At 40.6% G+C, this 26,106-nt stretch overlaps 2 long non-coding RNA genes across 3 annotated transcripts in view; one reads left to right on the forward strand and one right to left on the reverse strand.

The window, feature by feature from the left end:
* On the forward strand, positions 1-25,859 carry LOC140118660 (uncharacterized). 2 transcript variants are annotated; one of them, XR_011853231.1, is made up of 4 exons: positions 1-136; positions 4,182-4,244; positions 4,622-4,954; positions 25,617-25,859. It is a non-coding gene; the product is annotated as an uncharacterized lncRNA (long non-coding RNA). The 2 variants fall into 2 exon arrangements; XR_011853232.1 differs by lacking the exons at positions 1-136; positions 4,182-4,244; positions 4,622-4,954 and adding exons at positions 19,043-19,128; positions 19,333-19,389.
* LOC140118666 (uncharacterized) overlaps positions 15,082-26,106 on the reverse strand; it is a 260,214-nt gene continuing 249,189 nt past the window's right edge. Inside the window, exon 3 of the long non-coding RNA XR_011853233.1 lies at positions 15,082-15,314. This is a non-coding gene — a long non-coding RNA (uncharacterized lncRNA). The remainder of the gene's footprint in view (positions 15,315-26,106) is intronic.

A 26,106-nucleotide genomic window follows, 5' to 3' on the forward strand; every position in this document is an offset into this window, starting at 1 on the left:
GTTGGCCATAAATACGTTTCTTCTTAGTATTTCACCGGTTTTATCCTGTACCTTTGAGCCACTTGTTCTCATAATTATGTCACTGACCTAAATGATAAATGAAATAGAGTTCAGCCTTGGAGCATGTCTACATTTGGTAAGTCTATACAGCCCTCCTGTCACACAACCATCTCTATCCATTTTATTTTTCACTGTTTTTCACAATTTCCACATGTTCTGCCGGTTGACTGCTTCTTCTAAGGATAAACTTGAACTTCATGTGAAGGACATTCTTCAGACGCATTCTATTGTCATATGGTTAATACGCTTGGATGGACTTCAGAATCTGTATTTAATGACCCCTGTTGGGACCTTAAAGGCAGATGTGTATTATTGTCCCTTGTGCCTCCCTTGTTGCCTGCATTTTGCTTGTATCGTAGTTAGGCCTTGTTATTTTTAGCTGCCGGGTCAGGGGAGAACGGAGCGTGAAGTATGGCCTACATTCAAGCCTTATCCAATTAGCGTAACAGGTAGTAAACTGCAGCAATCTCCATTACATGTAAAGGGATGGGATAAGGACATGAAAGAGATCACGAGTGCGTAAAGAGTGCAGAACAATCTCAACCACTCACAAACCGAGCGCCTGCTCAAGGCGGGAATGGAATTCTTGTATATACTAATATATTATGTCATTTAGAACTTCCGTATTCAAAGCCATCCTCCAATTAAAGTCGTTGTACAGAATTTGATTGTTATCCCCAAACCACAGATAGGAGATAAGATACTGATTGGCGGTGATCCCACTGCTGGATCACATGACTAAATGATGTGCGACTTCCTCCATTCTATTCTATAGCAGTGTTGGAAATTTTCCACTTCCATTCACTATTTATGAGAGCGCTGGATGTATCCAGTGTTGTGTTCTGCAAGTCCTGACACTCCTGTAGTAGTGAAATGGAGCAGCAGGATTCATGCTGGACCTGCTGCTCAATCAATAAGTGAGAATGGGACCCCATCCTTAAAGACTTGATGACTAATGAATGTGAGACACCCAGCACCCGATTATGTTTGCAACATTACTGCATTATCCATTAGACATTAATTTGTGTGCGCTATATAAAGAAATAATTATTAAGTAAGGGGTTAAAAATGATCTTTTTTGTGTAAACCTCACTAGGGGATTAAAATTTAAGAACTTTCTTTCATGGCCAAATGCCTTTAGGACACCCGAGTTACAGACGGACCTCTCTACCCACTGTGACCCCTAAGGAGACATTTTCATTTAGTTCCAGGCTGCAATTATCAGTCTGAAATGAAGTCTTATTGATAATCCATGTTTCCATGACAGCACTTAATCCAGTAGTTAATGGGACAAAAAAAATGTTGTCCGTAGTCACAATTGTAACGTACAGGCTAAGGTTAACTGATATGCACCGCTCCCGTTGGCCGCATCTCTCCTGGTGACTGCGCGGGCTGCGCAAAGGACAAGTTCTCGTGCCTGCGCGAGATTTCGAAAAAAGCCGGCTGACGTCAGGGGAGGCAGGAAAGAAGGTGCCACAAAAAAACCTGCAAAAGTGACGTCAATGCAAACTGCATTTGAACAGAAGTGTAAATGTGACGCAAGCACCACATAAATGTGACCCAATGGGGCAGATTTACTTACCCGGCCCATTTGCGATCCAGCGGCGCATTCTCTGAACAGGATTCGGGTCCGGACGGGATTTATGAAGATAGTTCCTCCGCCGTCCACCAGGTGGCGCTGCTGCGCTCAAAATCATCTGAACACGCCGGAATACACCGAGCTGAGCCAGGTGAAGGTAAGCGCTTCCCAAGCGACACATTTTCGGTTTTTAAATGCAGTGGTTTTTCCGAATCCGTCGGGTTTACGTTCGGCCACGCCCCCCGATTTCCGTCGCGTGCATGCCAGCGCCGATGCGCCACAAACCGATCGCGTGCGCTAAAATCCCGGGGCAATTCAGGTACAATCGGCGCAAATCGGAAATATTCGGGCAACATGTCGGGAAAACGCGAATCGGGCCCTTAGTAAATGACCCCCAATGTGTCTTCGTTCATATCATGTTGCACTTACACTGCATTTGCGGTAACATTCTGTTTGCTTTTACAACGTATTTCCGCTGACATTGCACTTACTTCACAATTTTCTAACATTGTGTTTATGTGAAAACTGCGTAAAATGCAATAACAGAATATTAGTGGAATGTGTGTGAACATATCCTTATGATCAGCATAGAGAAATCACAGCTCACTACATGGTAGATTCTCTGACATTCCCTGCAGCTGAATGGACAGTATGTGAGAAGATTAGCATAACACTCGCCTCCAGCTCCAGCTCCTCCTCTCTGACAGAACAGACATAATAATGGTCAGATACTGGGACTGATATCTCCACAACAGTAGGGTCTAGAAAAAAAAACTCAAAGTGCCCCTGAATCAGTGTAGTGCTAATCTCCATATAAGTAAGGTGGTGATAGGTCCTTTTTAACCTTAGTCAATACATTACCATTTATTTCATATATATTGACTACCTGCCTATATTCAACATTACCTTACCCCATCACTCTAGACTTGGCAGCATGGAATATGACCTGTGGTACCACACTTTCAACAAATCAAATATTGTATACAGTAAATAGAAGAACAATTCCTTTGGAAAACATTATCTTATAACAACAGACTGCATAAACTAAATAAGACGACCAGCAGTGGGGAGGAGGGGGAATTCTTTGAGAAAAAAAAAACCCTTTTATCTTATGTGAATCCTGCAAAATCCATATTTCATGCGGAGAATCAGGGTCAGATCAGTGCACATTTGATCCATATTGCATGTACACCCTTTCCTTACCTACAGAGTTTTTTTGTATGGGGTCAGATGTAAGTTGCTAGTATTAGCTTCATATTTTTTGTAGTTTTTTTCTTCCTCTCTTTCTTCTTGTTTTTTTAATGTAATATTTTGCTATATGTCAGACCGGTTGTTTCTTTCTATCTAAAAATTCTCTAAAGTTGGATTGCGTGGTATAATGGAAACCCCCTGTGGATCATATGCTCTTCTGTTGCTTCAGGGAGTCACCATTTCAGGAACCAAGCTCCCTGGCTGACGCAATAGCATGGACTATACCACACAGGTCTAAGGGGGAGATTTATCAATGCTTCTATGTAATAAACCCCGCGTAGAAGCACACAATTTTTTGGTGCAAAGCAGAAAATTGCAATTTTTTTGGGGGGGGGGGGATTACACTCCCGCACCCAGCAAAGATCACACTGCATCTAGTAGAAATACATCAGGTTAGTTTTTTTTAGCAAGTGGGTTCCCCATGCAATATCTTACACCCAATGCTGACATCAGGTGTGAAGCAACACAGTTTTTAAGTGTCAAGTTCTGATTTTTAGCATGTAACTGCGCACCTCATTTTCTCGCCCCGGCATGTTGCAGATGGTGCTGCCTGAGGCAAGAGCTCAACTCGCCTCATGACTGGTACACAACTCCCCCTACACCATATGGGCTTGGCTGATGGCAAAGTGGGCCGGCACACAGTATCCCGCCTTTGAGCCTGTTTCTATGCACTAGTAGTAGCCTGTAAAATCAAAATCCTGGATAATTCTGTTTGAACAAGATAATGAAAAGAAGACCATATGGTCATGGGGATGTATGTTACAAACAGAGTAATGCTTTTCAACTTACATAAAATAATGATGTAGCGATACTGATGCATGGAGGATACCATCTCTAGTTACCCATGTGATATTTTGCTGATGCATCATGAGAGTGATAAATAAAGGCACAAATATAGAGAATTATAATGCTCAGGTGGTATCTGATCAGAGATTACAAGAGGCAGAACTACAGGTAAATGAGTGTCTCTAGCAATATTATCTGCACTGCAGGACCTGAATATTATACAAAGGGCTGAAGGGAAGGAAATATTTTCCCCCTACAGTGGAGTATTTGCTTCCACCATGGCTTCTGATCCCAACTTATTGATAGGGTTGTGGGTTGTTGGACGCTCACCAATAGGGTTAGGGCTAACCCTTACCCTGATAACAAATATCCAAAGGACAATATTTTAAAGGAAATCAAGCATTTAAAAAACAAACAAAAAAAAAACACCTAAGGATACTTACCTGTGCTCCTCTTCATTCTGATCTAGGCGCTGCCCTCCGCTAAGCTTACCTTTCTTTTCTAGGCAATCTCGTTGTGTCAGGCTTAGTGGAGGACAGCGCCAGGATCGGAATGAAGAGGAGTGCAGGTGATTATGTTCAGATGGTTACATCTTTTTTAAAATGGTTTTTAAACATCAAAATCCTGAAAAAAATTATTTTCCACTGCACTGTTAGTAGGGCGTCAATAAAATAATGAAAAGAAGATCATAAGATCCTGCGGATGTATGTTACATACAGAATAATGCTTTTTAACTTACATGAGGCATGAATGATAGCATCTCTAGTAACCCATGTGATGCTGTGCAGATGCATCATGGAATAAATGAAGGAAAGCACAAAGATAGAGAATTTTAACTATCAAAGTGGTATCTGACCATTAAAAAAAATATTGATATATGCCTGCTGATATACCGTAATTATAAAAATGAATGTCTCTCATACTCTACACTTCTGTTATATACAGTGCAGAATCAAGATACAAAGCGAACGGAAGGAAGTTTTTTCCTGGAGTATTGCGTACACTGTGGCTGCTCATAGCTTATAGTTGTGGGTTGTTGGGTCCCCACCAATCTGATATCTGATAAGGATAAGCCATTAATATTAAAAACCAGGAAAATCCCTTTATCCATTGCTCTGCTGTGCAGTAGAGCGTCGACAACATAATAAAAGAAGAACATAAGACCCTGGGAATGTATGTAACATACAGAGTAATCCTTTTCAACTTGACATGACAAGGTGTCTACTCATATCCAAGCTATCCATGGCTTCACCCTTCCTTGAACGTGCCTTCAGTTTGGTAAGTCCTTTGTGACCAAGACCCGGAAGCGCACGGTAATTGCCTAAAATGACGTCGAAATGTATTTTGTACTAGAAAATAATGACTTCTTGTGCGCCAATTGTGTAAAATGTAAAAAGATGGATACATAACAGAGGCATTCGAGCCGGTTGTATGAGAAGATGTTTATCAACCGGCGCATGAGTCATCCTGTCGGATATGTCGGTGCTAATGAGAGAACCACCTGCAAGTAGCAATCACTCTCGTAGGATGGGACAAATCCTTTGAAAAGCTTTTCTCTAGGGCTCATGTTTCTCAATGCAACACATATTAGATTAAAAAGAAAGAAAAACTATTTTATTACAGCAAAGTTGCACTGAGGACAAGTCTCTACCTGTGTAGTGAACCAAACTCAACAGCTGCTCATTAAATTCCCTGTTTCCTAGTCAATAAGCGATATGCCACCAGCTGTTTCCATTTAGACATTAAAAGTAAAAGTAATGAATTTTGTTATAAAACAGAAACCATAAGTAAACGTTAGAGTTTGGGAAAGTTACTGGATAGGAAGGAATATAACAAAGTTCTATCATTCGGATATGTTTCCATATTACCTGTACAGATGGATACAGTAATGATAATAATGGAAGGAAAAGCCTCTTACATGTAGCAATGGATTGTAAACCCAATCTGCATGATAACATAGATCCATCTTCTTTATTGTGATGGAACATGCAGTAGTTTTCTTTCTTGGAAGAGGCTGAGATGAATTTCCAGATACAGTAAGTAGCAGATTATTAGATTACCCAATTTAGGTATGGCCTAAGGGTAGCGATGAGCGGACCCCTACCGCAATGTACGGACCCATGCTGGACATTGCAACTTCAGACAAAAGTTTGAGTTTAGCATTTAGTCCCCTCCTGCGCTGCTAACACCCGTGATCGGTGGCGGCACGGAGCATAGGTGTTACCAGTGTGGATGAGCGTTCTTGGCCGGACTTGATTCGGTTCCGCTTATCCCTACCTAAGCGCATGGTCTAAGAAAATGTTTAAAGATTTAATGCAAACTCAAGTGTTTCTGCAACTGGACACAAATAAATTGACTACAATGGCTCCCTGCTCCACCACCGGGCTTCTGCCACTGGTGTCATGAGATTGCTCCTGCATGGACAGGGTAGAGAACTTCAACAGGGAAAGGTGAATATCATATTTTATTTACATTTGACTGCAAAAGAATGGGGCATGGGGGCTACAAAAAGGGGGAAGAAGAAAAATATTATGTAGGGGGCTACAGAAAGGGAAGAATAAGGCAGAAGGCTTCTGAAATGGGGCATACGTTAGGGGCTAAAAAAAAATGTGCATAAGTAAAATAAGTAGATTGGTCACAAAATGTGGGGACCAACAGAAAGGGAGAATGATAAATAGGGAAGATATAGTTAGGGGCATTAATGGTGGGGATCTATTGAAAGGGGGGCGCAATATATTGGGGGATAAATTAAGGGAGGCATTATATGAGGTCACTAAAAGATGACACAAGGGAGTGGAGTCTAAGTGCTAAATTATTTCAGAGGAAATCAACCATCAAAATCGAGAATTACTCAAAGATCCAGGCACTGTGACTGTGGTAATCCTCATATATTTCTTATATTTGGCCTCCTTGTTTCTAAAATCATCTTTTAAAATTATTCAAATCTGTTACCAGAAACCCTCTGTTCTGTAGCTTCACAGGCTGTTACAATGTGCGGGAGTACGTCTCGCATACTCCCTTCTCCCTCCCCTACTGTAATCACACGACAGTAAAGAGTTTTACCACACAGTAGGAGGGGAAAGTGCATTGTAACAGCTACAGCACAGAAAGCACCCCCCAGAGCACTTCTGGCTCATTAGCAAAGCTTAAAAAGTTGAACCAAAAAAATACAAGATGGAAAAGGAGTGGGACATATGAAATTTTGAAAAACAGCAAAGCAGTCTCCAGCACTGTAATTATGAAGCCAAAGGGGGCTGCATATAATAGAACCATGATGGGGTTGTAGATAAAAACTATAGGGGGGCTGTACATAAAATAATCATGACAGGGCTGTTTGGGAATGCTAAACTAGGGAATATTTTACTTAGTTTCTGAATTTTTAATGCTGCCGCATGAAATTACTGCAAAGGGGCCCACTGGCTCTGCCACCAAGGGGCCTACTGAAACCTGAACTATAATCAGGTTTGGTATAGGTGTGTATAGATTCCTGCTTTTAGTCTGTAAATAGTTATAGTTAAGTGTTCACTGCAAAGGGGCCCACTGAGGCTCAGTCACCAAGGGGCCTACTGAAACCTGGACTATAATCAGGTTGGGTACAGGTGTGTATTGATTCCTGCTTCTAATCTGAGATAGACTAGTCTGAGATAGACATGTATTCATAAAATAGGGATAGTTTGTCTGTAGAAGCGAAGACTTCACCTTTGCCAAACTTTGCACACATCTTTATTAATTGCATGATATGGATAAAGTTCAAGGGGCTGCAGTGATTTGCAGTCGTATTCTGCGCATTAGAAAATATAGTGATATTAGATGTGCTTTCTGCTCGCCGACCTCCTATGAATCATGTCATGAGAGCACTCAGCATGCGGCAGATAATATACATATCTGTAGTGCAGGTCATTGCTTTGTGGATCCATGAGTTAGATCCCTTGTGGTCCTCAGCACGAGCTCCAATTACTGAAGCTAAAAATGTTTTAATCCTGAAAGTTCTTATGTGATTTTATGTAAAGAAAATGAGAATTTGGGATGTGGTGTTAATTCACCGTTTCGTATAAAGTTATTGTTGAGTGTGTGTAAACAGGGAAAGGGTTGAAGTACAAGGCTGAAGTGTGGAGAAGATCTTCAGCGTTAGAGCTCAGGACCTCAAGTGCCTCTCAGAGCCCCTACGTTACATTGGTGTATGCAGCTCTTGTGGTTTTCCATAAGACACTATTGCTGTTTATTTGGGAGGATTGTTACTATACTTTATGCTTATTTTTTGCGTCTGCTCTTTCTTCAACTAACTTGTATCTATTTAACCCTTGAAAGCAGAGCAGAACAACCTATGTGAATAAGCCACATAAATCCTGATTAGCAATGAATGCGGATATACCTCTTGTTTTTGTTATGCATATCCTTCATAATGTATTCAAGCTGTTTCTAGTAAATGAAGCGTGAATGAATCTATGCATACATAAGCATCATGGGACCCAATAATCTCATGTAAAAATACGCATGCCAGAAAATACAGTGCTGGATATGTCAACTAAGACAACTAAGACAACATTGCACCATTGTTTTCAGTGATGTAAAAATTGCAGTGCAGGTTAAAACTGTTCAGGGTGTTTTGCTGCAGTCCTATTGGGGATTCTGGGAAGGAAATATGCAAATAAATTTACTAGGGTTGGATAAGGAAAAGGAAAAGGTTATCTCATTGCTATCTTGGCTGCTATACACTCACCAGCCACTTTATTAGCAGTTGGACAGCTGTACCTAATAAAGTGGCCGGTGAATGTAAAGTGGCCGGTGAGTGTATATATATATATATATATATATATATATATATATATATATATATATATATATACCTCAATGGATGAGATAATGGACAAACCAGTATGTCTTTTCCAACTGTGAACAGCACTGTATCCATATTTGTGGATCTCATCAGCACAGTGTAGATGTAACTAGGTGAGAGGCCATTAATGTAGGTCAGCAAAGAAACTAAACTACAGGTATGTAGAGGTTTAAAGGCCATACATATTCGGCTGATGATTCTGGGAGGAAAATATTCCTTACACTGTGCTCATGAGATGCAAAAACATCAAAACTGTGCACCCCACATTTTGGAGCCTAATCCTTTTGGTAAAAAGACATATTGGTATCGATATAATCTCAAATCATGTCTCTGGGAATCTTACCAGACATACATTGATGTAAAGGAAGCTGCCTTTTAAGGTAGCATGGTGGCAATGTGTCCCTTATCCCATCCTGGAAAACTTATTTTCATATTTATTTTACAGAAGTCCCATTGGATAATGCATGGTACTTAAGTCTCTGGAAACCTGTCAAGGTTGCCTGAAAATGCAAAATCTTCACAAGGACTTTACTTTATTCCAAGACCTAAATCCGCCGCCTCTTATTTAGCCAAACCAGTTCTCTACACTGTGCTGATGAGATGCAAGCTGAGAGTCATTTCCTTTTGGAAAAGACTTAATGTTTTCCTTATAACACTCATGATGTCTCTAGTCTTCTTGTAAATATAGGTATCTGCCATTTAAAGTAGGTCTAAGGTAAAATTGACCTTATTTGGTATTGCAGTACAGTTCTATTCAATTGTAGAAATGCAAGACACATCCAATGGACAATCATGACTGTGTTACTAGAAGAAGGCAGACAAATTGCCCCAAATCTACACAATGTCCATAAGATATATTATCATTCATGTTGACTGGTGTTGTGCACTGATCATTAGTGTGACAAGTTGACCTTAAAATGCATTGTTAATGTTATCCTTCTATATATCTAGCTTTCTCATCCCCCTTGGATGGTGATTGGACACCTAATCCAGCAATGACATTATGCATAGGGTCATTCATTATGATGACATTACAGCATTTGGAAATCAATTTATCTCTGCTAGACGGAATATACAATTGAATCCCACTTACTGAGAAATATATTCTTGTTACATTCTGTACATTACTAATCAGCTACTGCTAAAATGTATGACTCCACTAACTATGAAGGCAGTCACTGCCTATGGACATCGACCGAGTGAACAGCAATTTTTTTAGCTTTGGAACCATGTATCATATATCAGTACTAATATGGAATCCATACAGAACACCATATGGAACAGAGATCTACACAGACATGACACGGAACCTTTAAGGCACATCATATAGTAGACAAAATATGTGATATAATGTGGCAACATACAGGGTTACATCCTTACACACTGAGTGCCATATGTTACGCACCGTCTTTTAATCTAGGTCCATGTGCAGAGGAGTAGCTTGAAGCTGATGATCCCCTCAGCTATAGTAGTCAGAATTCTAGTCTCCTCTTATTGAGAATATATTGCATATGGGCCCACCTAAGGCTCTAGGGCTTAGGTGCCACTGCCATCTCCCTGAGTTACTCTCTCCTTCTCTGATATTGCTCCCATTGAGGCTCATTCGCCAACATTACAGTAAATTGAAAGGTATCTGTAAGGAGGGCAATGGGGGGCAGGAGGACAGACACGACAGTGAGCCCTAAGATGAGCCCCCCAAGCTGTCACCTGCCTACTTACTGGCCCAAACCTAAGCAGTGGGCAGTAACTGGGAAATTATCCCCCCTAAACCACAGTGCAGACAAGAAATAAGACTGACAAACAAAGAACTCATAAAGAGAGGTCAGGGATGCAGGTCACGACGAAATAGCAAGTATATTACAGAATTGGAGCCCAAAGGCAGTAGTAAATAGTACAAGGCCGAGATCAGAAATCTAGAATAAGCAATAGAATACAATAGCACAAGCACAGGCGAGAAAGGAGCTGAGATATGCGTATAACCAGCCAGTTCTGATGTGACTGAGCAGGCATAAAAGTAGATCCTGGACAAACCTCTAGCAGCAGACCATCAGGCCAGTAACCCCTGCTGGACAGAACTGAACTGCAGAGAGCCAGGTCTGACTCAATAAACCCAAAGCACAACAAAGGCTAAGTCGCAGTTCACACAAAGGACACGTGAACAGGAATTAACGGCACCTAATCTGCCAACTGCAGAGAAAGGGACAATTTGGCATTACATTACCTTCATTTCTTCCTTATCCAATAGCTTCCAGCGCATAATTCTTAAATATTAAATGGATTCCTTTTTTTTCTCCAGCACTGTTATTTTGGTGCTTCCCACGCATTTTTATTTACTTAGCTGCCATCGCCTCAATATAAAGTAGCAGTTCACTAGCCTCTGCCATGTTATTTTTTTAGCATCTTTACCCCTGACAACCTCTTCCAATTACTAGACCTAATGTAATGGAGGCACTGGACGACAGACAAGCAGTGAACCCTAAAACTTCAGCTCCCGAACAGCCTCGCCTGCTTGCCTCTGCATATCCCAGGTAATACGGGACAACCAGGAAGATGGTCTCTCCCTGTGCCAAAGTAACAAGACAGAAAAAACAAATAACACAAGGGGAAGATAATCCTGGCAACAACTGAGATAGCAGTATCTCAGTAAAGTATAAAATCGTGTGCACAAGAGAATAGTCAAGAACATAAGCCAAACATTAAAAAAACAGAAGTACAAACAAATAACAAGCACATCACAGACAAGAAAGCTAGCAACATAATCTTTTAACCCCTTGGCGCTCTGCGTCCGATATATGGGATGCTAAACGCAGTGACTTAATGCTCAGCTTCCGATAAATCAGATGCATTTCTTTTAGAAATGTGTAAATTTTAGGGCTAAATTTCACCGCCATTTTGATGTAATTACTATGAAGACCTCAATATGTTGAATGGGTTTTTGATGTTAAATATGTAAAATTTCATTCAAAACTGTATTTATCCCCAAAATAGTCAATTCTGAAAATACGGAAAATCGATAATCTATTTGTAAGCCGCGTGACATCCAAATAAATTATACAGACATTTCAAAAATGATGAAAATGTAAAGTAGACATATGGGAAATGTTATTCAGCAACTTTTTAAAGTGCTAAATCTATCTGCCTGAAATCGTAATGATTTTGAATTTCGAAAATGGTAAATCTTTAAAAAAAAATTCATTATATTTTTCTTTTTTTTTGTAAATAAGTGCAAAACTTATCATTCAAAATTTACCAGTAAAATTAAGTACAACATGTGAGGAAAAAACAATCTCAGAATTGTTTAGATAAGTAACAGTGTTCAAAAGTTATAACCATATAAAGTGATGCAAGTCAGAATCCAAAAAATATGGCTGAGCCTTAAGCTATAAAATGGCTAATATTAAATTGAGATTTGACAGTCTCCAAACTGCATTGTAAAGCATGATGGATCAACAGACAGGAAGCAAACCATATCTGAACTTCACATATAATAATTGGTTTTCTTTCAATATGTACAATAAAGCTACAACTAAATTCACTGGTTGTAGTTCTACACAAATACAGTAAAAAAAAGCAACAAATCATAAAAGACTGTTATAGACAAAGACAATACAATATAGTGAGAATAATTGTCTGTAAGAGATGGCTGTGGTTTTTAATGTAAATGAGCGCAGGGCATTTCCATTTCAATTATTAAAATGATTGATTAGTTGATAATTACAGCAACATTGATCAAATGTAAATGATCACACGGGAATACAAAACGTTCACTTTTCAGTGGGCCACACATTAAGAATATTTACAAGATTGCATAAGACAAGAACACAAGAATTAAATGGTGGAAACAATTGTAATAAATAATTATACAAAAATAAACAAATGACCGCAATAATCATAAAATTTAAATTTAAAAAAAGAAAGAGGATCCACCTGAGCTAATGTTCACTTGTTGGTGAAAGGGAATGGTAAGAACATATAGAATTTATGCATCTATGGTTGTTGTTGAGGGCACGTGAAGGGGTATTCCAGGAATGCGATTGTCTGATAGAAAAACCTATAATGCTATAAATAAATAAATGCAACAAATCTCAATGTCATTAGGAGAATAATTGAGCTTAAATAGTTTGCTTTTATGATTCACAAAATTTTATGGGCTTCCTGAAGTAGGCAGGGTTATCTCTAAGATGGCCACCATCTACAACTACAACTCCCATGATCCCTCATTTCACTGTAACAGCTCCAAGCACATTGCATGGTGGGCGGCCCATCAACTTTCAGGGTTCCATGTAACTAAGTTTACACCCATTGAAAAATTGTTACTGGGCTACCATCAGAATCCATCATGATAAACCAGGGACATTACTCATAGATCCAGGCACTGTGACTGTGGTAATCTTCTAATATTTGTTATCCATGACCTCCCTCCTTCTAAAATCAAATTTTAAGATGATGCTAGCTAGGGCACTAAACATTGCTACATGCAGCAGCTCCACAGGCTTTTGCACTGTACAGTAGCACTTCACTCCTCCCACAGTGTGTGCAGGGGGAGTGCTGAGGGAGCAGTGGGAGGGGAGACCGTGTAACAGCCTGTGAAGCTACAGCACAAAACCGTTCTGGTAAGGCCCCACCCCCACCCAAGGCTGGTGTGGAAAACAATGCTGCTAAGTAAGAATACTTTTAAAATAGAAGAATTATTAATTAAGAAGAATGTTTCTGGCATATTCAATGGCAATTGAACCAAACGAGAAGGAGCAGATCGAGGGGAAGGAAAAAGGGGGAAAAAAAGCAATGAATTATAAATGTATAGTACTGGGTCCCTCACTCAGTGCCCAAGTGGCACCCCTCATATGGTGTACGCATGAAGTCTTGTACCTCAGACAATTAATGAAACCAATGGATTCCCCCCAACGAAAGTGGAGGGAAGAGAGGAACGACTAATTTATGACAATAATGTAAAAAGTAGAAATTTTATTTATACCAAGAAAGAAATTAATAAAATATGACAAATACATGAAAAGGATACATAGCACACAGTGCCGTGGGTCACAGAAAAATAGCAGTCAAGAACCGGGACAGTACAGGAACATGGTGGTATAAAATGTTACACAGGACTGGGTCAATATGTATATCGAGGGGACCTCTAAAGTACATGCTGGTAGTGAATACCGTGCCTGAACAATAAATAAGTAGTATGGAGGTCTACTCAAATAAAGAAACAGTCCTTACCAAGTAGAGGGAGGTTGAATGTTCCACTGCCCGGGATGGCTTCCCGCCCCGACGCGCGTTTCGGCTCATGTATTTGTCATATTTAATGAATTTCTTTCTTTTTACATTATTTTCATAAATTAGTCGTGGGCAGAAATAGGACCTGAATCTATAATATGTAGCACAGCTCGTCAGCAGATTCACGGTTTGGTTAATGGAGGATGCGTCTCTCCTGCCTGCTCTCAATCTGTGGTTTCAGGTACTTTTCAGGACCTTCAAAGGTCCTGAAATGGCTCTACTGTACGTGCGTATCCTGAAATGGCTCTTGTGTACATGTGTATTGAGATTAGGAACAGATATACATGAAGGTCTATCTGATTATAACATTTGGTGGGTGGTTTAGGTGGCCCTGGGCCCCCTAGAACGTTTGGACCCTGGGCTACCGCCCGAACCACCTCTATTATAATCCACTACTGGCCGTAGTTTATGTACACGGACATGTGCATGAGGTTGTACAAGAACAATTGGATTCTGCCTGAATAGGAGCAACATAAATATAAACCATCTAAAACACAAAGTGCACGTTCATCCTTGTGTCTCGTCGCTCAATTAGAAGGAGATTGAACTGTCACATTTATGTGACCCGTCTAAGGTGATGAGCCCTTTGTGATGTTGTAGGATTTTATTTTATATATTAGCAGCAAATCACTGAAACTCTACTCATCTTCTCAGTTAGACTGTGCAATGTGACATCATCTTTTACAGACTTATATTGGTATTTTTGCTTATTATAGTTAATACGGTGTCACGTGTAATGTTTTTTTATCACGTTTGGCAACACATTTCTGACCCCAGAGGTCTGACACTTTCCAGATTTGTTTGCATCAAATTGTGGTTTACTCAACAGGGCACGTAATCTCGCCTGACATGTCTATTTTAGTAAATGTATTCTTTATGAAAAGACAATGCTAGAGCATCTCGTATAAGCTGTACCTTTGCATACGTAACTTGATAACTGAACATTGCCCTCCCCTTGTCAAGGACCATGTTCCTGGATACTTTGTGATTGGCTGATTAGTGTTAACAGTGTCAGAGAAGACACTTTTGACAGGATGGATGGTAACACCCAGTTGTCAATCTTCAAGTATAAACATAGAAGGTTAATAAAGGAGCGAAAAAATGGAGCCGACAGCAAGAGTCAGGTGATCAATGATGAATTCCCCTTTAAATGAATTTGCTAATTTATTCCAGTTTGATAATTTGCAGAAAACATGTTTTTTTTTTTTTACATTATGAAAAGTAACATTGAAAATTCTAGACTTGCAGATCACCGCACACTTAAGACTCAATCACATCCTACCTTGTAGTGTCAGCAGCAGTGATTGCAATCAGCGGAGGAATCCTCAATGCCAGAGACGTTGGCCGCTGTGGACTCTCAGAATCCGGCTTTTTATCCCATTCCGCTTGCTCCGCCAGTCGGAACGCTAAGGGAGGTAGTTGTATATTTCTGCAGGAAAGCCTCCGTACTAGATAGGGCTCCATATCCTCAGAAATGGCATCGTCTTCTTCCAATTTGGAATGTAGGGCTTCATCTGACACCTAAAAAATATAAGACTTCAATGTAAATGTAAAGAATAGGAGTAAACTAACTGCATTTTCTCCTTGTGCTTTTGTGGGGGTCTCCCCATGGTACACCGATCATTCCCACAAAGTTATTTGGCAGGAAATACTGATAGAAATTACAATCCAAATCATGTAAAACCTTTATATCAAAAATATATCTACATTGCCTTATCACATAAGTCATATATAGTTCCATGTCGGTCCAATGGCAGCTGCAGGTATTAAAGGGAACCTGTTGTCAGCAATTTGCATAATAAACCGCTACCAGAATATTGTCAAGCAGTGTAACACCATCTAGTTTTTGTTTCTTTCATGTCCAATATGGTGACATCATCCGGAAAATCCACTTTGAAGTGAGATATAAATTGGTTGTATGAAGTCAAGGAGGAGGAGAGTTCAACACTGAAGTCAAGGTGGGGAGCTTTGAACACCTAACCCTCTGTCATAGAAATCATAGAGTTCTGGTTAGTGATGTCTCTGGATGCAGGACCATCAATAACAGTTAAAGGGGGCTCTCTAAGGAAGAGAGAGCTTGACTTCAGTGTCCTAATCTCCGCCTCCTTGACTTTATACAACCTATTTACATCTCACTTCAAAGTAGTTTTTCTAGATAATGTTTCCACACTGGTTCATGAAAGAAACATGATCTGGAACATGTCCAGCAGCTTTCCAACAAACTGGTAGTGGTTTATTAGGTAAATTTCTGCTGACAGTTTCCCTTTAACGGTTATTAATATTCTTATTGGGGGTATTCATCCTTGGGTTTTCTGTCTATATTTGCTGTTGTTTTGGAGCAGTTGTGGTACAAATGCTGTTTTGCAACTTTCCATTGCACCAAATTAACTTAGGACAGTGCAAAGTCACTTTAAAATAGACCCTGCTTGCGCCAAATGTAGTATTTGCTTAGACTAGATTCTCATAATACTGAACTAAATTCACGGTCTGTGATTTGAAACAAATTTTGATTTAGGCTCATTTTTTGTTACAAAACGACCCCAATCACCCCCAGGCATAGAAATAAAAACCACTACTAAAACCAACATTAAATTTATCAGGACCATATGCGCCAAAGAAAAGGAACATTTTGTAGATTCAATGGGGGTCATTTGTCTTTTCCAACTTTTTTGGCTGCAACTCATTTGATATATTTGCACTTTTCCACTCACCTTATAAAGTTAGCCGCACAAGAATTTTTCAGTATTGCGTCTGATATATCTTTAAAATCCAGATGTGATTGTATGAATAAGTAAATTTGGTGCTAATTTGGGTTAAAAGGTCCCAAATAACCCCTAGTCCTAACCAGGTGTAGGAAAAACTTTAGCATGGTGGCTTACTGGTTAGCATTACAGCCTTGCAGCGCTGGGTACATGGGTTCAAGTCCCAGGGTCAACATCTACAAAGAGTTTGTATGTTCTCTCCATGTTTGCATGGGTTTCCTCCGGTTTCCTCCCACACTCCAAAACATACTGGTAGATTTATAACCAGAAAAATATAGTAGGGAAGCAGCACTCCTTAAAACAGTATTTCTTTATTCCACCATAATAAAAAAAACGACATTTCACCCTCTCTATGATGGTATTATCAAGCTTGAAGAGCTGTGTAATCTGTGTGCACTTTATAAATAAAGGAATTATTATTATTTTTATTATTATTATTATTATTATTATTAATTTAGAAGAAGTTGCTGAAGGGTTTTGTGTGACTTTTGTGCGACTTTTTAATAAATAGTCACAAAAAAACGACAAACTCAACTACCTGATATATCTACCTCTAAGATAGATGAAACAAGTCCAAAATATGCACAATTGTCCTGACTAAATTGTACCCCCAGCGAGCACCTTGTTCAATTAGTATATAACACCAAAACATAAAGTTGTTGTTTTTTTTGTTGTTAATTTATCACAAATATTTCACATTTTTCAGTTTTCACTAAAAAGATAATTACAGAAAAACTTGCTGATCAGTGGGGGTCTCAGCGCTGAGACCCCCACAGATCGCGAAAACGAGGGGTTGGTCGGACCCCTCATCGCTCCGTCAGACTAATGGAGCAGACGGCTGCGCATGACCGTTCTGCTCCATTAATCTCTATGGAGCTGGCGGAAATTCCCAAGCACAACGCTCACCGATATCCGTCAGCTCCTTAGTGAGCTCCATAGTGAGCTCCATAGTCAGCACCGAGACCCCCACTGATCATCAAGTTAGGCCCTATCCCATGGATAGGGCCTAACTTTTGTACGTGGGAAAACCCCTCTAACAGAAACAATCAAAATAAATCACTGTACATTTTATCTGGTCCATTTTACTTCCATTATTATCTTTTATACGAGATTCGTCCGGAGTGAGTCAGAAAGTATTCAGATTATTCAGTGCCCCAATATGATCAGATTCTAAGATCTAAGAATTGATGAATAGATTTGCTCTCCTCTATATAATAGCAATATCCTTTGGAGTAATAAGACATAAATTATTATTATTATTAATACCAATTGCCTTTGTAATCTTCTAAGCATCCCAGGGAAATTAGCCTTATTTCCTAAATACAAATTAATTCCTGCCGCCGTATGCTGCTGTTTTCATATTTCCGAAACAGCTTAAATGACATTGGTAATTTCCTCACCCCATCCTGGGTCAGTAACAAGCAGCTCAAGCAAACCTTATCACAGGTGGTTGATGCCTTCAATTCTCTTTCTATGGTCGGAGAATTCTAGGCTTATATTTTGTTACTTAGTAGAATTAAATGTGTGACATAATCAACAACACATTATACTGTCTATATGAATATTATGGATTTGTGTATTACATTTAAACACATTAGTGCTGTGCGTATTACATTGAATTTATATTTTTCATAGGTATAATATATGCATGAACAATCATTTACAGAAAACCTGTCATATTAAATACAGGTGTAGCTGCAGGTAGCATTCTACATAAGGAAGAACTAAGAAGATTTGATTACACACCATTTTGCTGTATGATATAGAGCAGGAGATGCTGAGCAGATTGTACAAAGTGTCCTATCTGCAAGCAGCATGGTATAGACCAGGAGGACCTGAGCAGATTTTACTGTTCATAGGGACACATTTATTTACCGGGTCCCTGCGCGATCCCTGATCCGGAGGATAAAGTCTACCGTGATTCACTAACAGCATGTGCTTGGTATCCTGCATCTGTCGGTTCCCCAATTAGGTCCGCCAGAGTTCACCTTCTTCTTCCAAGTGCATGTAAGTGCTTGGCTTGCGACATAATTTTAAATGTAAAATCCAGCGCGTTATCCGAATCCGTTGAATCGCCCTGCCTCCCTGATTTGTGACGCGTGAAAGCCGGCGCGATCCCTGAAAACGTCAGGAAACCCGGCGGAAATGCGGCCGTGGGACCTTAGTAAATAAGCCCTGTAGGTCCTATGTTATAGAGCAGGAGAAGCTTAGCAGATTGTACAAAGTGTCCTATCTGCAAGCTGCATGTTATAGACTAGGAGGACCTGAGCAGATTTTATTGTTCATAGTGTCCTATCTGCAGGCAGCATGTTTCAGAGCAGGATGAGCTGAGCAGATTGTACATAGGGGCAGATTTATCAAGCGTCTGAAAGTCAGAATATTTCCAGTTGCCCATGGCAACCAACCACAGCTCAGCTTTCATTTTACCAGTGCTCATGAATATTTTAAACGGGAGCTGTGATTGGTTGCCATGGGCAACTGGAAATATTCTGACTTTCAGACACTTGATAAATCTGCCCCATAGTGTCCTATCTGCAGGCAGCATGATATTGAGCAAGGCAGCTACAGTAGAGGTAGCAGATCATATTACACATTGCGGGAATCTATTGATTATGGCATTTTAAACACCAGCCTTAAAGTTGTGTTCCCATGTGGGCAATCACATTTAATTTAATTTATCTTCCATATCTTAACATTTTTTCAATTAGATCTTATTAAAAGGTTTGTTCCTGTGTGAAGATAATTTCCCATAAATGTAATCATGTTTTGTCTCTTAGAAACCAGGTAGATGTCATTGGATACAACCACCACTGTGCTTTTCCAGCACTGGCCAGGTATGTGCTATTGGTGCTCTTTCTAACAGCCTGGATTCAGTGGTCATTATCACAGGACGGCTGTGGCCTGGCCATTTCTGATACTAAAACAATTTGTTTCTTTATGAAATCCCCCCCAGCAGTAGTGGTCACATCCAAGGACAACAAAATATGTAGTACAAAAAGAAGAAGTAGTAAAAAGCTTACACACAGGATAAAAATCACAGATGGACCTATGCGTTTCGGACACTACATATTTCGTCCTTAGACCATGACTACTGAGCAGTAGATATATAGTATGCTATGTGCAGGTGTCATGTTATAGAGCAGGGCGAGCTGAGCAGAAGATATGTAGCATCCTATATGAAGGTACCATGTTATAGAGCAGGAGGAGCTGGGCAGAAGATATGTAGCATCCTATATGAAGGTAGAATGTTATAGAGCAGGAAGAGCTGAGCAGAAGATATATAGGATCCTATATGAAGGTAGAATGTTATAGAGCAGGAAGAGCTGAGCAGAAGATATATAGGATCCTATATGAAGGTAGAATGTTATAGAGCAGGAAGAGCTGAGCAGAATATATGTAGGATCCTATATGAAGGTAGAATGTTATAGAGCATGAAGAGCTGAGCAGAAGATATGTAGGATCCTAAATGAAGGTACCATGTTATAGAGCAGGAGGAGCTGAGCAGATTGTACTGTACATAGTGTACAGGAGGGATTGTTCATAGCATCCTATTATTTCACAGTGTAAAAGAGAGGAGGGGCTGAGCAGATTGCAATAGTTAATGCAATTGTCTTCTGGCAGCATGTTATAGAGCAATAGGAACTAAATAAATTAAGACATAGGTTATACTGAGGTTTTTACAATCAAATTATCACTTGTTGATGGGCTCTCTGCTCTCTCGGCAAGAGAATCCAAAGGATGAGGATGATGCTATTCACTGATTGGCTTTCCCTGTAATAAATAATATTATTTCCATGTTCCTATACCCTGGTATTTAATTATAAATCAGGCTTAATTATAAATCTGTGTATGGATCCGTTCAATGGCCCCCACTGATACCTGCGGATGGAAACTGCTCCTCCGTTATGTTGGATTCATGCTTATCTGTCAGAATTAAAACTTTAATAGCTGTAGATGCCGGACACAAAGGTACAAACCCAAATACATGTTTTGAGCGCGGGATTTTGCCATGGGGAAATAACTAAAAATAATTAAAGATAAAAATCCCCTCAAAGTAGGTATCCATAGTAACCGATTACATCTCCTTTTTATTTTCTGACTTATTCTGAGAAACAATAATTGAATTTTGCTTTGGTTAAAATTATGTTTCCAGCAATGTGGACAAAAATAGTCTGAGAATGTGTTATCAGATCTCCGGAAATACGGGAGTAGAGTTGTTTCAGTTTTTTCTTGTTTCATTCCATGAAAGGAGTTTTCTGGGAGACAATTATGGATGACTTATACCTGGCACCTACACTACAGTATTTTTCGGACTATAAGGCGCACCGGAGTATAAGGCGCACCATCAATAAATGCCTGCTAAAACGTCTAGGTTCATATATAAGGCGCACTGGACTATAAGGCGCACCTGATTATAAGGATGAATGACCAGCAGGTGGCAGACCTGTGCACAGTTCAAGGCAGCTGTTGTCTGTAAGTACGGTTCATATATAAGGCGCACTGGACTATAAGGCGCACCTTTGATTTCTGAGAAAATCAAAGGGTTTTTTGTGCGCCTTATAGTCTGAAAAATACAGTAATCAACTGTAGGAACACATAAGTGTTGTTGCTCCAGCACAGTGCCATGCATTGTATAGCAGGTCAACCAGGTCATGTCATTACAAGCATAATAGCCCCTACTGCAGTGATTCTCCACCCTCCTAATGGCACATCCCCCATGTTTGGTAACCCCTATTCATGCCCAAAGTAAACAGTAGTCACAGTGAAATCCTAGTAGTCACATCCCCTGCCCCCAGTAGCCAGTAGTCACAGTGATCCCCTAGTAGCCAGTAGTAGAGGACAACCACTGGATAATAATAGTTAGTTGTTTAGGAGCATCGATTTGCCATATTGGCTGTTTGGCCACCAATAGGGTGTTATGTCTGGTTTGTGCTGCCGAACCCAAACTCTGACATAATGGGGGTCATTTACTAAGGGCCCGATTCGCGTTTTCCCAACGTGTTACCCGAATATTTCCGATTTGCGCCGATTTTCCCTGAATTGCCCCGGGATTTTGGCGCACGTGATCGGTTTGTGGCGCATCGGAGCTGGCATGCACGCGACGGAAATCGGGGGGCGTGGCCGAACAGTAACCCGACGGATTCGGAAAAACCGCAAAAATTGGTCGCACGGGCACCACGATGAAGACGATGAACTCCGGGGCACCTCGGCGGACTTCGGCGCAGCAGCGCCACCTGGTGGACATCGGTCGCAGGACCTTCATGAATCGCCGGAAGACCCGAACGCTCGTCAGAGAAGCCGCCGCTGGAACGCGAATGGACCGGGTAAGTAAATATGCCCCAATGTCTTCTCATCTCTAGCTAGTAGTCATAGTGATGCCCCTATTAGTCACAGCTATGCCCCTAGTAACCAGTAGTCACATTGATGCCCCCAGTTGCCAGCAGTCACAGTGATGCCCCCAGTAGCCAACAGTCGCAATGATGCCCTCAGTAGCCAGCAGTCACAGTTACACCCTCAGTAGTCACAGCAATGCCCCTAGTAGCCAGTAGTCACAGTGATGCTTCCAGTAGCCAACAGTCACATTGATGTCCCCAGTAGCATATGGCCTCTATCCTATATCCTATAATTACTCCCAAAGCGGCTCCACACCTCATAATGGTCCATCTCTGTTTCATCCCGAGCTTACTCTGATCAAATTCAAATACGGTACATAACTTTTTGAAAAAGCAGGTACCACCAATCCAATGGGGACTACAATGGACCATATAAACTGCATTTTAAGTGAATAAGTGAAGTTTCAAAGTTAGGTCATGTTCACACCATGTCTGAATGGTTGGCTGGGAAAGCTTCCAACATGCCCACTAAACATATAAATATAGCACTGTCCAATAGGGTAACGTCTGGCCCGGCATAAGGGATCATACATTTGTATGCATTGTGCGGGCCACAAACAACGGGCCTTAAGCTGTTATTTGCTGTCGGTCAGACATCAGCAGTGGCTCCACCGGTCCAAACACAGAGAAGTATAGGACCTACTTGGGCCGGTCGATACGCCGAGGCACGGTGCATTCTCTGTGCTGTGAATGGGCCCCATAGCAGGCTATAGGGCTGTGAGTTTGTTCGTCTAGCTCACGGCCAATGCTCATGGCCAATAAACCAATAATAGTATGTTGTCACACAGATTAACACCTTCCAGATAATGGGGGTCATTTACTAAGGGCCCGATTCGCGGTTTCCCGACACGTTACCCGAATATTTCCGATTTGCGCCGATTTTCCCTGTATTGCCCCTGGATTTTTGCGCACGCGATCGGATTGTGACGCATTGGCGCTGGCATGCACGCAACGGAAATCGGGGGGCGTGGCTGAACAAAAACCTGACGAATTCGGAAAAACCGTCGCATTTAAAAAACAAAGTGTTGCGGAGCTTGCACTTACCTTCACTAGGAATATGCCGGTGAACTTGAGTGCATTCCGGGGAACTTCAGCGCAGCAGCGCCACCTGGTGGACGTCGGAGGAACTGCCTTAATGAATCCCGGCCGGACCCGAATCCACCGCAGAGAAAGCGCCGCTGGATCGCGAATGGACCGGGTAAGTAAATCTGCCCCAATGTTTCTTTCATGATCCAGTGTGGTGGCATCATCCAGAAAATTAACTTTGAAGTGAGCCGTAAAATTGTTGTATGAAGTCACAGAGGTGGAAAGTTAAGCCCTGAAGCGCTCCCTACCTCAGCACACCCCCCTCTGTTGTGATCAACATCATGTACCAGACTTCAGCAGAGCAGGTTACGAATCTCTGAATGTAGGGTCGTAATTCACAGCAGAAGGGTGTTATGAGGTGGGGAGAGTTTGACTTCCGTGCTAAACTCTCCACCTCCAAGATGTTATACAACAATTTTCTTAACTCACTTCAGTGTTGATTTTCTGGATGATGCTAACACACAAGTCTAAGATGGAAACATGACCTGTAAAAACATACTGTAGGCAGTCTATAAAATTATTTTTTGCTGACAGGTTTCCTTTAAGGTAATTCAGGGCAGCACATATATTTTTTTTTTACAATGCACACTGTATGGCGTCTGTTTAAGGCATCCACTTGTGCTTATCCTGGGTTCACATGAGCCTCACATAGCGAATGTACAATTTACACAACCGGTTTTATGTTTTTATGCATTATGACCTATTTTCCATAGTTGTGCCTCACCAGTCCTCACCCACTCTCCGCTCAGTGGGGCTGGCACACACATATATACAGAGGCGCTGACGGCCGGGAATCAGACGCAATTAATAAGTATGACACACATAAAGGCCTCCTCCAGAGGTCACACTAATGGCAGTACCATACCATTTATGATTCATCCTCATTTGCAGCCTCTGTGCTCATAGTCAGGAAGGCTTCTACGCCTTTGTAACGCTACATTAATGGACTAGATAACCTAGTAAAGAATAAAATGAGGAACACTGATTCATGACTTTTTTTGTGTCATACACACATCAATATCATTTTCCCCAGTGTTTGACTGCTAACAGATCACATGATTCTGTAGTTAGAAAAGTTATCGAGCTTTAAAAAAAACATAAATGCCTAAAAATGTTTAACGGACATAAATAAAAGAGGTAAAAGGAAATAACCGGTAAGTATAGGGAGAAGTCTGTGTGGAGGAGAAGGAGTCTTTCAAGAGTAGACGTACAGTACTGGGAAGTATGCAATGGGTTTTCCAAGGTGTTAAATGGAAAACAATGGGGCTCATTTACTAAGCATCTGCGGACCGCACTATCGTTGGTTATTTCGTCGATTTTCGATTTGCGCCACATTTAGCAGGGCATTTTGGCGCACTGGATCGGATTTTGGCGCAGGCTTTCAAGCGACATAAATTGGAAGGGGGGGCTGTCAGACGATCCGACTGATTCGGACTGAGCGCAGGATTTTACATTCAAATTGTGTCGCAAGACAATGCACTCACATATACCGGGAAGAAGAAGGTGAACTCCGGCGGACCTGATCGGGGAGTGACACATGCAGGATGTTGGGCGCACAATGTAAGTGAATCGCGGCAGCTGTGCGTTCTCGTCGGACAACACACCTCGGGGAATGCACAGGGACGGATAAGTAAATGTGCCCCAATGCCTCCTTTTGCTACCTTGTAAGGCAGCTCCTTAACACCAAGTATGACCTACAAGAAGTCTAATAACATGATGTGGGATTAAGCCAAACCAGTATATCTATTCCATAAGGAACAGACTCCCAACTGTAGACAGCGCTGTTTCGACCTGGTTGGATCCCCTACTTAAGAACACTCGACTTACATACGACCCCTAGTTACAAACGGACCTCTGGATATTGGTAATTTATTGTACTTTCGCCTTAGGCTACAATAAACAGCTAGAAGAGTTATCAAATGTGTCTGTAATGAAGCTTTAGTGTTAATATTGATTCTTATGACAACCCAACCTTTTTAAAATCCAATTGTCACAGAGACCAAAAAAGTTCTGTCGAGGATTACAATGATAAAATATACAGTTCCAACTTACATACAAATTTAACTTAAGAACAAACCTACAGACCCTATCTTGTATGTAACCTGAGGACTGCCTGTACAGCGTAAGGAACTGGTTTGGCTGTGTGAGAGGCTATTGACTGGGGTCAGAAGGTAAGAGTTCTCCTTATGGAGAGGTTGCCAATGAAGGCCAAAGAACACAAAAGAGCCCTAATTTCCCTGCCTACTGGCTACAAATGTGACAAAAATTTTCTTCCTAGTCAAAGTCCATGTTAAATTATTGACCGACACTTCCTTTATTCCTAGCAGAATCCTTAGGACATTTTGCTGTTTCCATGGCAGAAATTTAGCCACTGATTTTCTTTATGAGAAATCGATGCCTGGATCCACTGAGTGAGCATACCCATAGAGGAACCATTGGTAGCAGAACAATGGTGGTTTGAAGCCACTCATCCATCTATGGTTCGGAATTAAAATTACGTAGAATATTTAATGAACCAATTATTTTTGTTTTGGGTGAAGCTTTAGCTAAATATTTCTTTCTTTCTTTTATTTCTTTACCAGATGCTTCACTCATGGAACCATCGTTGCATTGCAGATCAGAATAAATTATAGCAGACTGGGCTGTGTAAAACAAGTGACCTATTGTTCTGAATCATTTAGTAAAAAAATATCATTTTAATTGTTCCAAGAGAATGATTTTATGGATCAGATTAATTTAATTAATGTTCTCTTCTTCATCGCTAGAAATAAAACAATATTCAGCAGACCGGAAACTTCTGTTTTGGGATTTTGTTGTTAAATAAAACCAGGTCTTTCAAAAAGCTTGTTACATTTTTTTCAAAACAAAATTGTTTAGGTTTTCATTTGCTTTTGAGAACTTTTGCCAAAAAGTTGGGCTAATTATACTTACAAGGCTGAGCTGGATTTGTGAATCCTATCCAATGTGTGTAGGTGATACAATTGGAGTATATAGATTGGAGGACATATACTGTATATATTCGAGTATAAGCCAAGTTTTTCAGCACAAAAAAATTTGCTGAAAAACCCTAAC

The sequence above is a fragment of the Engystomops pustulosus genome, chromosome 1 (assembly GCF_040894005.1).
Source record: "Engystomops pustulosus chromosome 1, aEngPut4.maternal, whole genome shotgun sequence".
Taxonomy (NCBI): domain Eukaryota; kingdom Metazoa; phylum Chordata; class Amphibia; order Anura; family Leptodactylidae; genus Engystomops; species Engystomops pustulosus.